Source organism: Pelodiscus sinensis, chromosome 6, assembly GCF_049634645.1.
Source record: "Pelodiscus sinensis isolate JC-2024 chromosome 6, ASM4963464v1, whole genome shotgun sequence".
In the NCBI taxonomy this organism is placed as follows: domain Eukaryota; kingdom Metazoa; phylum Chordata; order Testudines; family Trionychidae; genus Pelodiscus; species Pelodiscus sinensis.
Genome location: NC_134716.1, coordinates 41,868,566 through 41,886,968, shown reverse-complemented (window position 1 = coordinate 41,886,968; position 18,403 = coordinate 41,868,566).

Below are 18,403 nucleotides of genomic sequence, written 5' to 3'. Positions count from 1 at the left end.
CCCAGCAAAAAGCAAAGACAGGAAAAGATGAAAACTACAGCTATGTGAAAAAACTGGACTTCACTTTCTGAATCTTGGACACAGTTTGGTTTTGGAGTAACGTTGGAGTCAATTTTCATTTTATCTTATGTAGGTAATCTAATGAGAAATCACATCCCTTCTAATATAAAATCATAGAGTTTGCTAGTCATGGAAATTACAAACCCTTTAGAGTGACTTATGAGATGGGTATCAGCTTTTGCAGCGGCATTTACAGTACATCATGCTTCCCTTAATTACATTCTCTCCTTGGAATAATATGTATTCCAGAAGCAAATCACAGTTAATGCCAATTCTATCCTCAGCAGTTCCCTTTTAGCTTCAGCAGCTACTTTTTTTCTTCCCACTGCCCTGTGCTTAGAATTTGTGGCGAGAGCATGGGAACTCAGGAAATCCTTCGCTGCATACCAGATTTGTCATCAATTGATTAAATCTGTGGCTTTGGGCAATTTTATTTAACCACTCTGTGCCTCAGTTTCCCTTTTGCAAAATGAGGATAACAATACTTACCTCAAAGCAGTATTAATTAGTTTGAGTCTGTAAAGGGATTTGAAATAAAGTGGTATATAAATGCTAATTAGCAGTATTATATTTGCTTGCTGGGAGCTTTAAAATCCCAAAGTAGGCATTACATGCAGATTTCTTAACCGGATACTAAAATGTTGTTTCTCTCAGCAAGCAATACTATAATATGAACAGGAGGCAAAGAATTACATATGCTGCCTTTAATACAAATCTGCAGTGCATTGTTTGCCACTAGGCTCTGCAGTAAAAGTGAAGTAACTCAGCTTTGCAGTTATAAAAGCTAAAACCATCTGCATACGTGTAAAACCTGCTGGCAGGTTTCCACATGTGGTTCATGCATTCCTTTGCCTGTGCAATTTGAATCTGTCAAAAGCTAATTAAATAATTACGTGGTTGTTACTGCAGCTGTGTGTATTCTTCATTACGTTATAGGACTGCGGTTTGAGGCATTCTCCTGTTCTAGGTTTCAAAATACCACTAATGGAAGGTGTGCTGTCGGTGCATGTTGCCAGAAAAAGGAAGGGGAACGTCTTTAATTTCAGTCTGTCACTCACTACGCTCTATACTATATATTTCCTGTATACATCACAGATGTGCAGACGTTCACTTACATTTTGCTGCCTCCTGCTCTTGGCCACAGTCAAATACTGTTTACAGGCACAACCAAGCCAAGTGTAGGGATATAGAAAATCCAGTAATGGTGATATCTTGCAGTGGGGACCTGTGTAATACTTGTGATTTTGTGACGATACTTTGAAACAAAAAAAGCAGCAAGCCAAGTGTGGGAGAACTATCCGTGGAGTCCATATGATGTGTTGTGGTTAACACATTGAATGAGGATTCAAGGGATTTGGTTGCTGTTCTCAGGACTGCCACTGACTCACTATCACCTCAGGCAAATCACTTCTTTGCTCTGTGCCTCTGTTTCTGTATAAGAGGTGGATAACAATGTTTCTCATCACATTGGGGTGTAATAAGATGATTCCATTCATGTCTGAAATGCTCTTTTGGATCCTCAGACAGAAAGTGCGATACCAAATGCAACATGTTGAATCCCATGTTTGGCCAAGTCATTAACTTTGGCCAGCAACAGAATTACAGTAAACTTCCGATAATCCAGCACCTTTAGGACCCAGGGGGTGCCGGATTATCAAATATGCTGGACTATCGGAAGGGGGGGCTATGAAGGGCCTGAGGCGGGGTGGGAGGGATGTCACCCCAGACCTCTCATAGCCCCCCCTTCCGATCGTCCGGCTCTGCCCCAGGTGTCCCCGATTCAGCCACTGCTGGTCAGTTTCAGTAGTGGCTGAATTGGGGATGCCTGCGGCAGAGCAGCTGGGGTGCTGCCGGGTGGGTCCGGTAGCACTGCCCCTCGGCGCTGTGAGACCATCCCAGCAGCACCCCAACTGCTCTTGGGGACACCTGGAAAAGAGCAGCTGGGGTACTGCTGGGTTGGCCCTGAAGCGCAGAGGGGCGACGCTACGGGACCAACCTGGCAGCACCCCAGCTGTTCTGCCCCCGGCTTTCCCGATTCAGCTGCTGGTCAGTTTCAGCAGCTGCTGAATCGGGGAAGCCAGGCGCAGAGCAGCTCCAATTGTCCGGCTGCCCGGAGCACTTCCGGGTTCCCCTATGGTGACGGACTGTAGTTTTACTGTAGTTTGTTTTTTCAGTAGAAAAACAGAAACATAGAACTTCACAATATTCTGCACTCCTCCACAGAAATTTACAAAATCATAATAGATACAGATAAACAATTTCATCAAGCCACTATATAAACACATGGACTCCCCACACCTGTAAAACCGCATGCAGTTCTTGTTGTCCCATTTCAAAATAACTATATTGGGTGAAGAGAAGGGCAACAAATCATTAGGGAGTATGCAAGAGCTTCCGTATGAGCAGAGATTAAAAAAGACTGGGACTACTCAGATTAGAAAAGAGGTAGCTAAGGGGAGATATGATACAGGTCTACACAATCATGAATGGTATATAGAAAGTGAATAAGGAAGTCTTATTTACCCCTTCACATAACACAAGAGCTAGAGGTCATCTGATGAAATTAATAGGCAGCAGGTTTAAAACAAACACAATGAAGTACTTTGCACAATACAGTGACCCTGAGGACCTGACTTCTAGGATATGTTATGAAGGTCAAAAGTATAAATGGACTAAAAAAAGAATGAGATATGTTTATGAAGAACAGGTCCATCAATGTCTATTATCCAAGATTTCAGGGACACAAGCCTCACAGTGTCCCTAAGCCTCTGATTGTCAGAAGCTAAGACTGGATAATATGGGATCGGTCGCCTAATTGCATTGTTTTATTCATTCCTTGTGAAGCACTTCCAGTCAAAACACAGATGGATTGCACTAGGCGATCCATTAATCTGACCCAGTATAACCATTCTTATGTTTCTCCAGATTTTGTGCATCTCGCACTAGGATGTTAAATATTGGTTAATTGAATAGTCGATTAACCTCATGAATTCGTATTGGTTACTCAACTATTTTATAGCCCTTAGGGGTGAGGCTGCCAGCAAGTGCACTCTGGCCCCACTCCCAAGGAGCCCTCTGCCACTGCCGCTGCCGCTCTGTATCAGAGGCAGTAGCACGGCGTGTGCAGCACATTTCATTAGGGTGTGCACCCAAATAAATTTTTTTAAATGTACTTTGACCCCCATTAGCCACACCCCTGACCCTTGTTAACCACGCCACTGACCCCCATTGGCCACACCCCAACTCCCATTGGCCACACCTCTGGAGGTAACACTCTCGGGGCAAGATGGACACATGACCAGAAGTAAAAGGTGTCATGTGGCCCCTCTAAGGACTTTTCCCACCATCCTCCTACCAATAGGGATTAGTTTGACCCCACCAAACCTCCCTCATGCATTAACCCAATGTGTGTGACATTAACTCAGGGGCGGAGAGGTTGGGGGAAGTGTTCACTCTAAGAGTTTCCTCCCATGAGCAGAATGAATTTTGTGTTGTTCAACAGTACTGAGTTCATGTGGCTTGTTTGGATGTGCCACTGTGGCACCAAAGTTATTAATAAATATCTTATAAACCTCTCCATTTTCCCTCTGTTGCCATGTCTCCTCCCCTTGCTCCTTCAACTCCCCTTGTGCCTGCTGCCCCCCAACACCTCACCCTCTTCTGCTGTCCTGACTCCTGCCCTTCTCACTACCCTCAGCCTTCCTGAGACCTGCCCCCCTCCACCAGCCCTTCTCTCCCCCCTGTACCCACTCCTCCAGTAGCCCCACTCTGATCATGTGAGCTACCCCTCCTCATCCCCTCTTCTAACACCTCCCTCTACATACCTACCCTGCCTCTCTCCTCTGGTGCTGGTCCTTCCCCTGCAAGTGTCTGCCCTTCTGCTTCACCCTAGAATCCCCTGGCACCTGCACCTTCCCTTAACCGTGCACCCTCCTGGTGCCTCCCCCTTCACTCACTGCCCCTGCCCCCTTTGCCCTCTTTTCCCCTGATGCCCACCCCCTCACCACCCTCTGCCCCCATTCCCCTCATGCCCCTGTGCCCTTACACATCTTGCTCCATCCCTGCCTTCCTCATGCCCACCCCTTCTTTCAAGACTTCTCCCAGAACCCCCCCTTTCCCCCTCTTACCTCCAGTGCCCTTAACCTCTCCTCTCCCAGTATCACCCTGTCCCCCCTCCCACTGACATCTCCCCTCCTGCCCTTTTCCTCATTGTCTGCACTTGGCCCCCTGGCATTTGTCTGTCCTCTACCCTGTCCCTTGGTGCCTTCCCCTTTCTTCTCCTGACCTGGCCCTTCCCCTCAGCACAAGCACCTTCCTCTCCCACCCCTGCCCTATATTTTCCCCCTTCCCCTCTCCTACCTTACCTTACCTTAACTTTACCTTTACCTTTGGCTAAGCTGGCTTCTGCCTTCCAGTTTATGGGGCTGGAATCAGAGCCGGCCCAAACTACAAGCTGGCTGTGCCCTAGCCTGGGGCGCCTCACTTTAAGGGGCGCCGTGCGGTGCTGCCGGGCCGTGCCGGACCGAGGACGAGCCCTGGGCGCAGAAGGGGCACCACGTGGTGCTGTCAGGATGGCTGGGGCTGGGGCTGGGGCTGAGGCTGGGGCCAGTGTCCCGGGCACAGAAGGAGTGATGCAAAGTGCTGCCAGGCCAGGAGGGCCCGGGGCGCAAAAATGGCTCGGGCCGGCGTCTGTGGTCGGGTCCCAGCTGCTTCTGCCATGCACATGCTCTCTCTGCACCAAAGTGCCCTGTAGATGGCCGCAGGGAAAGTGAGGGGCTGCGGCTCCCCATCTCAAATCCCTCTCGTTCTCCAGCAGCTGCTAGCCGGCCCGAGACATTAGGGTGTGCCAGGGCACACCCCGTGCACACGCCTTTGGTGCCAGGAGGGAGCTGGGCTGTGAGGAGAGCCAGTTTAAAAACCAACTCTCCTCATGGACTGGCTTCTTGTCACCCCATGCTGCTGCCTCTGATACAGCAGTGCATGGTGCTGATGCAGAGGCAGCAGCTCAGGGTGGCAGCAGTCCCTGTCCAGGTGAAGGTCTGAGTTCCCAGACTTGGCACAAGTCAGAACTGAGCCAGGCTACCTGATACACTTTAAATGCAGAGCCACAGCAGCGGTAGGCCCCGGACCCAGCACAAGCCGGGACTGAGCCGGGCTGCTGACCAACCTGCTAAAAGATTTACTGGCTGGGAGGTAGGAGGAATGCATGTAGTCTATAGCACTAACATATAAGCTTTTGCTTATCAGTTAATCGTTTAATCGACTACACTATTACATCCTTATCTCACACGTCTCTGGATGGAGGCCAAGACATTGGGATAAGCCCAAACCAGCCATACCTACTGAATAATAGGGTGAGATTCATCCCAGGGAGCATGAATAGCATTATTATCTGAGGGAGGGCACCTCTGATCCCTGCCATGATCTCCATAGGTACCCCATTTCCCGAGGCTGCTCAATGAAGCCTCTGAATAAGCATATCTCTAGTCATCAGAACAAAATAGCCGAGTAGCTGATCTTGAAGATACTTCCCGTTTAAACCACAGTAAAACCTTTATTCCACACGGAGTCAGCATTTTACATGTGAAACAAATGATGGATGGAAAAGTTATTACTGTAGCAACGCTACATGCTACTTAGAGCTCATTACATGGGAGCAGTTATGGGGCAATTTCAATTTTAATAGAATAGTCCTCTAATTAATTAAACTTTCTCATCACATTTGCAGTAGCCCACTTGGCTAGCTGATCAAAAAAAAAATCAAATGCTAAATTTATTTTAGATTTCTATAAAAGGCTTTCACTCTATAATGCACTGCTGCAGGCGCATCCTTCTTAAGAACTCCGTGTGATTTTATAATTATGAGTCTACAGATTTTTAGCCATCTTTCAGAGCACTGGGTATCCATCATACAGTAATTTAAATCCACCTATTACCTATTGTAGTCTTTTTGTTAAAAGCTTATTGGGTATTTCCTTTTTGTTCTCCCCAATAGAATTTACAAATCACCATCATTTAATTCCCGGCAAACTAAAATTCAAAAAACAAACTTTTTTAAAATCACACCCTGGGAATATGTTTGTATGTTACATAGGAGCTACTGAAAAGCAATGTCACATGATTGCCTTTACTGGCCTTGCGGCAGCAAGCTAACATAACTATCATACATATACTCAGACATATCAATCTGCCACCAAAACAACTTTTCTAAATTGCATTTTTCGAGTGCATTTCTCATGAATACAACAACCAAAAGTCTAGGGAATTAAACTTTAGTGCCATATTCTAATGCATTTATTCCATGAGGAATAGCGCCTTACTCCAGAAAGTGTCCTGCTGAAGTCAGTATGACTACTTTTAAGTAGGGTATTATCCGACACAAGTAAAGACATCAGAACATGGGCTTTTGAGGAATATAGTCAATTTTTCACAATGAACTCATGCACATTCAATGTTTCAAAAAAAACCATTAAATAATTATGTTAAAATTTCCTTAAAAGCCATTGCCATGTTTTAATGCTCAGTAAGGCTAAATCCAAATTTCCTGATACCAGCTGCTCTTCAGTCCTGAGAATACATGGGTTAGAAAGGGAAAATTCATCCAAAAATGACTTTGTTCCCCAATGTTCCATATATGTCTTCTCTTTCTCATTCTCTGCTTCCAGGTTCCTCTTCCTATCTCTTGAGTTCTTCTTTTGCATTATCAGGAGACAACTCCCTGCTCTTTCTAATTCAAGTGCCAGCCTGCTCCCTTCTGCTCCACAGACCTTGTACCTCACTGTGCTTGTTTCATGGGGCTTCATCTTTCGTCTCACTTTCTGTTTGCTGCAGACACAAGACCTTGGTGATGTCTCCAGTATATTTCTTGCCCTTTTCTCTTGCTCAGAATTCTCCTCTTTAGAGACCAATAAGAGCTTGTGCAAGGGCTCACTCCATTGCACAGGCTACCTGTAACATACATTGAGGAGCAGTTATTATATGCCATCTTTTCAGCCCTCAGATTCTGGACCTAGTTGGAGTGTGGTCTTGTCCTTACAAGACATCAGAGCATTCTGCAGGTATTCTTGTTTACATTTATCTACACATGCCCCAGGAGTCACAAGCCATAGCTATGTCCTCTTAGCCTCATGCTCCCTACTCCAAGGATTGAGTCATTACACTGCTAAATTAAAAAGTCTTTTACTTCCAGAAATCTCTTCCTCGTGTAGGCACTTGTAGACCATGAACAAGTCACCTCTTCTCTTGGTGAAACTAAATAGACAGAGCCTTGTACATTTAATGATAAAGCTTGTTTTCCAGTCTATAAAAATCATTCTTATAGCTCTTTTCCGAACCCTGTCCATCCTTTTTTCCAGCATCCTTTTTAAAATGTGGACACCAGAACTGGATACAGTATTCATCAATGGTCTCACTAATCCTGTAGAGAAATATTATTCCTCTGCTTATATACCAAGGGATTTTGTTAGCTCTCAGCTATTATCTCACTTGGGCTAGGTCTACACCATAGGGGTTTTTTTTTGGAAAAAGCTATGCAAATTGCGCTCCACAATTTGTGTAGCTTTTCCAGAAGAGGCTTTTCTGCCATTTGGCCCAGTCTAGAATGAGGTATACAGGGCTCCGCAAAAAAGCACATTTGATCTTCCATCAAAAAAAAGCAGAAGAGCAAACTCATTCCTTGGACGCAGCAGAGCTTTTCCAGGATAGGTATCCTGGAAAACCCCCACAGTGTAGACGTAACTATGGAGTGCTCACAATAAAATTGTTCATCCATCATGCTCCCTAAGATAAGATGAGACAGAACACACTGGGAGATCCAGTTGGCTATTTTAATATTTAGTGAGCCAAAGATTCACACAACTCTAAAAAATACTGTGGTGACATTATTGGAAGCTGAAGTGCTAAACTCTCATGTTAGTCCTCATCTTGATTAGCTGGACAGGGAGGGGAGGATTCTTCCTTTTCAAATTTTAGAGGGGCAGCAGAGTTGCTTGTACCAGAGGAATGTCTGGCCCAATGAATCGTGTTTGACGGTGCCTTTCCTCCACTGACGACACCAGTTCCAACAGTTGAGGATGTGGCCCGTTATATCCGTCTATAGATACAATATTTTGTGTGTGCATATTTGTAGTCTGCACTTTGTCTTAACATGTGACAATTTTAAGTTCTTCATGAAAGCTAAAAATAAATCAGTCAGTAGTAAAATGATATATCCTCCTACTGCTGTTAAAGTGATTAGCTGTCATATTCTGCATTTCTAAATTAGGATGGTGTTTGAGAAATTAGATGGTTTAGCAAATGGAGCACACATGGGGACAGTAAAACTATCTAATATAATAAAACAGTAATAAAATGTTCCAGTGGCTGGCTAGCTAGGAAACAGTGGGGTGCAGGAGATTATTACTTAATATTTTCCGTAACATCAGCAACCTCATCAAAACCTTCTGGTTGCTATAAGAGTAGAAGAGGTAAATTTTTATGAGGTGACCACATGTCCTGGACTGCTGCCCCTGAATACTGTCACACCCAGAACTCATTAGCCCATCACAGGGGAATACAGAGACTGAAGACTGGTCTATGCTTAAGTTTTGCTGACAGTTAGGAGCTAACTGACATAGTTGTGCTGGCAAAACCCCTAATGTACTTACCCCGGGGGAAAAAATGAGTATAGCTTTTTCCATCTGGTGAACTGGAATAAACTATACCAGCAAAAGCATTCTACACTGTGTCTCCACTGGGGAAGAGGAAGGTTTGCCACTAGCATCGACAAGACCTGGAATGGAGATTGTGGGTGTGATGCTCCATTGCTTTGCACCTTGTATGGTCATTTGTATCTGAGCAAAATGAGTACTAAGTGGATGCAAAAAGCTGCAGCTCAGAATGGTAGCATTGCACACTCACTTTGCACAGATGTAAATGTGCAACAGAAGGTCCAATAAAGTCAGGCCCCTGTGTTCTGGTGCTTGAGTGTAGGATTTAGAGAATCAGTTTTCTCCTGTCATATCAGTTTCACAGCAGTTGTCTGACCCTGCCTCCTGCCTTGCAGCAGAGCCAGTCTCTGTGCTACCAAACATGCCCACCTGGTGAGTAATAGGCAGCCTCATTGGCTATACTGCCCAATTGATAGTAACAGTCTCAGTACCACCCATGTCTTGGTCACTGACAAATGAAATGTTGCTGATTTTATTGGTGTTACCTCTAATTTACACTAATGTAAGCTTTTATCAACTGTGTGAGAAAAATATTCTGCCTGCTGCTAAGCACAGATACTCTTGTAGAAAGATTAAACGGGGTAAAGAGGTGTGGGGAGTAAATTTTAGATGTTCACAAGTAAAGCTACTTCAAAGCAGTTTGGGGACCAGATTCTAATCTCATTTAAACTGGTGTTACATCAGAGTAATTCTACAGATTTTGGAGTGTTTGTCCTCAATTATACCAGTATGAGGTGAGATTGTGGGACCAAAAGTGATTTAATTTACAATGTTGCTATAGACATAAGACATTTCAGGGTCCAACAGTTTCTCAGTCTCGAGAAAAGATAACATTTAGTGAAGCTGTAGATTCTTTTTTTTTTAAGAGTGAAGATAATCAGATGAAGTACAGCTAATTTCTCTGTCCAAAATTACATAATTGCTTCTCTATCTAGGAGGATGTATGAAGAGAAAGAATTTTTTAAAATTGCAAGACATGAGAACTTTGTAAAGATAAACTATTATGCACTGCTCTCAAGGGGCAGTTCTTTAGGCATGTTTTTCCAACTGTATTATTTTGAATCTGCTGCCATCTTGTGGTAATATATAAGTGTACCAAGATATGGTTACAAGCAGCAGGGCCAGTACATTATTTTTGTTAGCTTCTTGGAAGAGTGAGAATTGCAGAGTTCTGTCTGGCTCTAAGTGGTCCTGTAGCTGGTGGGTTAGGTGTTGGCAACTTTGGTAGTCATGTGGTAAACCTCTGGATGTGTAGCTCAGCCTCCAGCTACCACTGGAAAAGTGTTGCATCTTGCCAGTTGCAAATTGCTGATTAAACGATTAGGCATTTTGTTTCTAACATTTAGAGATGTGTAATTTGTTTGGATCTATGAATAATAATCTATCCACAGACAGAAAAAATGTATTAAGGAGACAAGATGGATGATGTAATTATTTTTATAGGACCAACTTCAATTGGTGAAAGACAAGCTTTTGAGCTCACACAAGAAGTCTTCTTGATCTGGGAAAGATATTCCAGCTTCAGTTTAGCTGTGACTCTTGGACCAAATTGTTCAGCATAAGGACTAAACATGTTGTAAGAGACCATTTGAGGTGAAGTGGGCAGTCAACAGCTCTGCAGTGATAGGACAAAGGAAGATTAGCGGGTTATAGAGTGCTATACTCAATGCCAAGTATTCAGGTTGTAGAGTTAGTACTCAGGTTGTAGTTGTAGAGTTTACAGTCTAAAGTCAGTCTTTTCTAATACCTGTAATATGTGTGCATCTGGTATGCCTCATTTGATCTAGTACTATTAGGCTACACAAAACATCCATGCTCTTCAGTATTCTTGGATCTTGCCCTGTCTCTTGCCTTCCTTTACTCTAGATCAGACCAACTAAATTGTATTTAATTTCCTAATTTACTTAAAAATATTTGTGACCAACTGAACAAATTTATAATTTTTCACAAACTGATGAGTGAATTTCTTTCCAAAATTCTTAACTTCCATCCCATACATCCACCCATAGCAAATCAAAGTCATGCCATATGTCATCTGAAGAAGGGGTTGATCCACAAAAGCTCATGATGCCATCAACATGTTTTGTTAGTCATTAAGGTGCTACTAGTCTCTTTGTTGTTGTTTAAGTTTTTCCTCTTACAGACTAACTCGGCTACCCCTCTGAACCATATATCACTTATGTCATTTAAGGGCTTAATGCTTTTGGTATATATAGTATAAATCTTCTATTTCTTTGTCTGACAATCTTTAAAATGTTAGTGTTTAAACAGGTAAATAGACTACACTACCACACACTTATAACTGAATTTATCAAGTTCTGTGAATCAGGAAGATTAGGGTTTGAAAAGACCCCAGGAGGTCAAACAGTCCAACTCCTCACTCAAAGTACAATTAACCCCAACTAAATCATTCCAGCCAGGGCTTTATCAAGCCTGGCCTTAAAAACATCTAAGGATGGAGATTCCACCACTTCTCTAGGCAAGCCATTCCAGTGCTTCACCGCCTTCTTAATGAAGTCATTTTTCCTTATGTCCAACCTACACCTCCCTCACTGCAACTTGCGAGCATTGCTTCTTGTTCAGACATCTGCCACCACTGAGAATAGCTTGGCTCCATCACCTTTGGAACCTCCCTTTAGGTATTTGAAGGGTGCTATCAAATCCCCCCTCACTCTTCTCTTCTGCAGACTAAATAAGCCCCTTTCTCTCAGCCTCTCCTCATAAGTCGTGTGCTCCAGCCCCCTAATAATTTTTGTTGCTCTTTCCTGAACTCTCTCCAATTTGCCCACATCCTTTCTCTGTTGAGGGGCCCAAAACTGGATCCAATATTCCAGATGTGGCCTCACCAGTGCCAAATAGAGGAGAATAATCACTTCCATCGATCTGCTAGCAATGTTCCTACTAATGCAACCCAATATGCTATTAACCCTCTTGGCAACAAGGGCACACTGTTGACTCATGTAATCCCCAGGTCCTTTTCTGCAGAACTGCCGCTTAGCCAGTTGGTCCCCAGCCTGTAGCTGATCATGGGATTCTTCCATCCTAAATGCAAAACTCTGCGCTTGTCCTTGTTGAACCTCAGATTTGTTTTGGCCCAGTCCTCCTATTTTTCTAGGTCACTCTATCCCTACCATCCAGCATATCTACCTCTCCTGCCAACTTAGTGTCATCCACAGTCTTGCTGAGGGTGCAGTTCATTCCATCATCCAGACCAATAATGAAGATGTTGAACAAAATTGGCCCTAGGACCAATCTTTGTGGCACTCTGCATACTGGCTACCAACTGCACATTAAGCCATTGATCACTACCCTTAAAGCCCAACAATCTAGCTAGCTTCCTATCCATCTTATACTCCATTCATATTTCTTGAACATGCTAGCAAGAATACTATTGGAGACAGTATCAAAAACTTTAATAAAGTCAAGTTGTAAAGAATTGCAGGGGAACTGTAACCTAACGATAGAGGAACATGGGTCCTTGCCCAGAGCAATGCAACAGCTCAGACTTTCCCGGACCAAATAATCGAGGGTGTGAGGATTTCTATACCATCTCTCACATTTTAAGAACCGGCAAACCTAAAGAAATAAATATATATGCAATGATATGAACAGTATTACTTAAGATAATAACCATCATCATTACACAATATAATTAAAATTTAAATATATGAATACACCATAAGCCAGTTTTAAAATATGGGTTTGAGAATAGATTCCTGTGTTGAAAGATAGGGTCTGGAAATGTGCTGCCACCCTGTGGCAAGTATCTGTACATTCTTGTATGAAACTAGAACTAGAACTTTGAAGCAGTGAAGAAAAAAATAGTTCTGTGAGGTTGAATGGGATGGTATAAGACTTTTGTGCACTTGCGATCCAGATTTCAAACATAGGCATGTAAAGGAACCCTAAATCTCATACTATATAGCTATACATTTCAAGGGAGAAGTTGGCAGCCTTATAGCTTAATATACTGTATGGACAGGTCACATTTGTCTGGTTACTTGTTAACAGCTACCTATTTGACCTTCCATTAGGATGAGGTTTTGTTGGCGTTATTTCAATTTTACTCCGAAATGGAAGATTTTTTCATTCCTTTTTTTTTTTTTTTAATCTAAGCTAAAACAAAGGGTGAAATTCATCCTGGGATAGAAGGTTGGCTCAAAAATCTCAAACTCATAACTTTATGGCAAAGTTTTGCTGGAGTATGTGCGTAATAGACTACTTTACACTGTGCTCTTTTGGAATGTGCCTTCATGTCAGCTCTCCCAATTTGGTACCATCTGCAAACTTAACAAGTGTGCTCTTTATGCCATTATCAAAATCACTGATGATGAACAGAGACATGGTCCAGAATGGATCTCTGCGGGACCCCACTCATTATGCACTTTCAGCATAATTGTGAATCATAACTACTCTTTACTAACTGTTTCCAACCACTTTTGCACTCACCTTATTGTAACTCCATCTAGGTTGTGTTTCCCTAATTTATTTATGAGAAGGTCACACAAGATAGTATGAAAAACTTTATTAAAGTAAGAATTACCACTTCAACTCCTTCCCTCCTACCCACAAAGCTTGTTATCTTGTCCAAAAAGTTCTCGGGTTGGTTTGATAAAATTTGGTCTTGCCAAATCCATGCTGTTACTATCACTTTATTTTCTTCTAGATGTTTGCAAACAGTTTAATTATTTGCTCCATTATCTTTCCAGTACTGTACAGAAGTTAAGCTGACTGATCTGTAATTCCACTAGTTGTCCTTATTTCCTATTTTATAAATAGGCGCTATATTTGCCCTTTTCCATTTTTCTGGAATCTCTCCCATCTTCCATGACTTTTCAAAGATGATAGCTAGTGGTTCAGATATCGCCTCAGTCAGGTACTTAAGTATTCTAAGAAGCATTTCATCAGGCCCTAGTGACTTGGAGACATTTAATTCATCTAATTTTTAACATGTTCTTTTCCTATTTTTGCCTCTAATCCTACCTCATTTTCACTGACATTTACTATTTTAGATGTTGAATCACCACGTTTTCTTGGTGAAAAATTAAACAAGTTATTAACTACCTCTCTATTTCCATATTTTCTGTTATTGTTCTGAAGTAGTAGTCACTATGGTGAACTGGCCACATTCTGAAAATGTAAATAATTTTGTGAGCCAACTAGCTACACTCAACTGATCAAATAGCCACATGTGGGTAGTGGCTGGCATGTTGGACACCCTCGCTCTAGCCAATTTGATCTTGTTTTGTGCTTTGGCCTTTTCAATATTATCCCAACATGCTTATGCTATTTGTTTGTATAGCAAGTGCTCTCTTGCCATACTTCCTATCTTTCCTACACACTGGGATAGTTTGTTTTTGAGACCTTAATAAAGTCTCTTTGAAAAACTTTGAACTGTCTTCAGTTGTTTTTCCCATTAGACATGCTTCCCATGACATCTTAACTACTAATTCCCCAAGTTTATTAAAGTCTGCTTTCTTTAAATGCATTCTTTATTTTACTGTTCTCCCACCTACCATTCTTTAGAATCACGAATGCTATCATTTCATAGTCACTTCCACCAAAGCTGCATTTCACTTCCAAATTCTTAATCAGTTCCTATTTGTCAAAATCAAATCTAGAACAGCTTCTTCCCTAGTAGCTTTCTCCACCTTCTGAAATAAAAAATTATCTAATACATTTCAAGAACTTGCTGGGTAATCTGCTGTGTTATTTTCCCAACAGACATCTGAGTAGTTGAAGTCCCCTCTACCAAGATCATAAAATTGTTCGTATTTACTGACTTGTCCTAATTTGCTAAAAACTGCTATAGGAGAGAGTAGTTTCTTACACTACTGGGTGAGTAGAAACTGCTCTCTGTAGGAATTTGCTACCTTTAGCAGTGACAGGTGCTACTTTGTTAAAAACTGCTAGTTGATGTGGCTAATTTCTAGAGTGAGCAGATTCTTACACTATATGGTTTTTAGCAAAGTAGGATCTGTTGCCACTACAGGTATCACATTCCTATAGGTAGCAGTTTCACACAGTCTATTGCAGGGTGGGCAATAATTTTTGATGGGGGGAAGCACCCGGGGGGGTGGGGTCACTCCAAAAATTTGGAAAGTGGCCAAGGGCAGTGTTCCCTCTAAGCTTCAGGGCAGCACAGCTTCACAGGTGATTAATCAGCCCTTCCCAGTCAGTCAAATCCATGCACAAAACCCTGAGCCTCTGACTTAGAGGGAACATTGGTCTAGGGTTGCCAGATACTTTTACAAAAAATCCTGAACATGGCAGGATAAAAATTGGTTGAGGAAAAAAAAAGTTAACTATGCCTTTAAATCTCCCTGCTCCTTCTGCCCCCGCCAGATGCAGCAGGGAAATAATGTCCTCACCAACCTTCCAGCTGAGAAAAACGGACACCTGTTCTTTTTTCCAGACAGGGCCACAAATACCAGAATGTCCAGGAGAAAACCAAACACCTGTCAACCCTACACTGGCCAAGGGCCACACACTTCCATATTAATGGAGGAGGTGCAGGGTCTGGGATGGAGGCTGGGTGCAGAAGGGAGCTTGCAGTAAAGGCCTGGAGTGCAGGAGAGGGTGTGGGGCTGGAGAAGGAGCTTGGGTGAAGGAGTCAGTTGTGACCTGGGTTAGTGGACTAGGGTGCAAGGGTTTGTGACTTGGGGCAGGAGACTGGGTGGTGCAGGAGGGGATGCAGGGATTTGGGTTGTGATGTGGGACAGGGGATTGGGGGGCATGGATCTTGGAGGAGATATAGGGACAAAGGACTTAAGTTATGTGTGTGTGGGGGGGGGGGGGGCGGGGGTTAAAGGGTTGGGGTGCCAGAGGAAGGCTCTGGCTGGGAGACTTTACTTACTTGACTCCCTGCCCGCCCCACCCCCACTTGGCAGGCCGAATCTGGCCCATGGAAGGTATTTTGCCCGGGCCTGCTCTATAGTGTAAGAAACTGCAAACAGTAACATATGCTGCCTGTAGCAGAGAGAGGTAGTGAATTGTTACCATTAGCAGTTATTGATAGATATGGCTGTTCTTATGTGCTGACTTGTACTAGTTTGCTAAAACTTGACAGTGATGAGGGATGGAAGCATAAGTTATCAGCTTCCAAACAACATTCTCTGGATTCATTGTAGTGGGATGTAGAGTATTATTTAAACTCTTAATTTCCTTAGGATTCACTTTCAATATACTTCTATGCTGGTGTGATCTCTGACCACTTAAGCAGGAAGTGACAGGCAGCAATGCACTTCTACTGCCTTGACTGAGAAATGTTTCTGATCAAAGGGAGTGTAAATTAAAGTGAGTTCCTGGGCAGGAGTGACTACTGATGAGGGACAGTGGGAGAAGTGCTAGCCACATGACCACCCCCCATATGACTCCTCTTTAAAGGTTCAGGCTTTTTTCAGGAACTTACAAATGAGTCAGTGAGGCAGCCAAGCAAAAGAAAAACTTTTTCAGCTTTTTTTTCCATGCAAAAATTTAGAAATAGCATGGCAGTAGCATAAAATGTCATAACAAAGAGCAAAAGTCACATTCAGAAGCTTCCCAAGATATAGTGCAGTAGATAGTGATAAGTTGATCCAGGGGATAAATTGGTTCCTTCATTTGGAACACTAAATGCCTACTGAAATTTAAAAAACCTCTATACAAGTGGGTAGACCCAGTGTGTAATAGTTTAGAGGGAGCAAGTTTAAAAAGACATGTAATGAAAAAAAAATAAACTTAGGCAGTCCTTAAAATAAAATGTGAAAGGAATTAAAAATGTAATACGTTATTGTATTTTGTTTACTTTTTGTATTTCTCTGATCTTGTGATGAAAGAACATTAATCTTTTGTTTCTAGGCAATTTCCCTTTCAAAAGCTGATGCAACCACAAAAAAGTCAAAATATTTTAATTAAACACTTCAATCTGAAGTCAGATTAGACCAGTGTCCTTTTAAATTCTATTGCGATTGCATATGTTGAAAGTAGTTCATATTTCATTTTGTCAAAGTGATCACTATTTGCTCTTATACTGAAATATCTGGCACTTAACATTAAGTTTGCTACTTGAACAGGAACTTATCAAGTTCTGAATGTTTAGGAGATCTTGCCAAGTGACTTCACTACTTACATTCTATTTTCTTGGCTGACCAAGATAAATTAATACATTTGAACCTCTTTAATTTGGCAACTTGAGAAACAGGATTTGTGGGATTAAAGATTTTGCTAGGCCAGGGAGGAAGTGAAGGGGACGGGAGCAGGGCACTTACCTGGTGCATCACATTCCAAGCTGCCCCCAGGTACTGATCATGCTGCTATGAGAGCTAGAGATGTGAACGGTTAACTTGTAAGATATTGGGGGCTAGCACACCTCCCCAGCCCCATGTGACTTGCTATGGACTGGGGCACTCCAGACCAGCTGGATTAGCCTCCTCCACCACCCCCCTTTAATTGGTTAAGCAGTTAAACATCATATTTAACCAGTTAACCAATTACATGGAATTTTACATCCCTAAGAAGGGGGTGGTGGCAGAGTATAAAATAGCTTCCCCCTCAGACTGCCAAGGGCTGTAGCATGGGTGTTCCTAATTCAGGAACACCCAAAGTATGAAGGTTCTATGTAATCCTAAAATGCATGAAATACTGAGTCTGAGGTTTTTACAGTTTACAAAGAGCCCAACTTAAGAAATACCACACTCACTTTTTCAGTTTAAAAAATGATGTAGTCAGGGAACCATATGTAAGATCAGAGAATCACCAACAAGTAAATGCTGTAATCATTCATTCATTGTGCAGCAAGTGACTTTATACACTAATAATGAAATGTGATTGTGTAGGATGGAAAAAATTGTTTATACCAGCAGTGACAACAACCTATTTTCAGGAGCTCTTGTTAATGCCTTTCAGGAACAAACAAAAAAACTCCACACACAACAACTCGGCCACCCCTCTGAAGCTTTTGAACTACTTCTGTGACTTTGAAGTGCTATTTTATTATAGGTTTGAAAAACAAGAGTATTTAATGTTTACCAACAGTTATTTATTACAACTGAGAACTCCATACTGTATTGCACACATCATAAATGGACTGATTAATAAAACTGTATTCATACATATGTTACTTGCATTTACATAAATGTACTGTTATTGTGCGTTGGGTACTTTAGTAAACATGACAACTCTCTTCAGAGACTATTTCACAGAATATGCAAGTATGAACTTTTACTCACAGATGATATACACAAACCCATGAATATACAAAAGCTCTTAAGAACTCTGTAAAACTAGAGTGAATACAGGAATAGCACTTTTACCAACATCCTGTTACTTTCTTAATCTTCCAGCAAGGAAAAATATTACACGTGAGAATCTGTCCATCATGGGGACTATTTTAAACCTTAGCGCTACAAAACCACAGACTTGATTTTGTATTTATTTTTGGTAGCAATGAAGAACTATGGCATTAGACATTCAAATGTACTGAGTTTGTTGTTAGGATTTCCTCACAGCACGGTTACAATTCTATAACTACCATATATAACAAAGCAACTCTTTATGTAGGACTGTTCATAAAGGAAAATTCCAATATTGTACATGAAAATTGCATACATTACAAAATTAAAACTGAAGGATGAATATTAATTAAGCAATACACA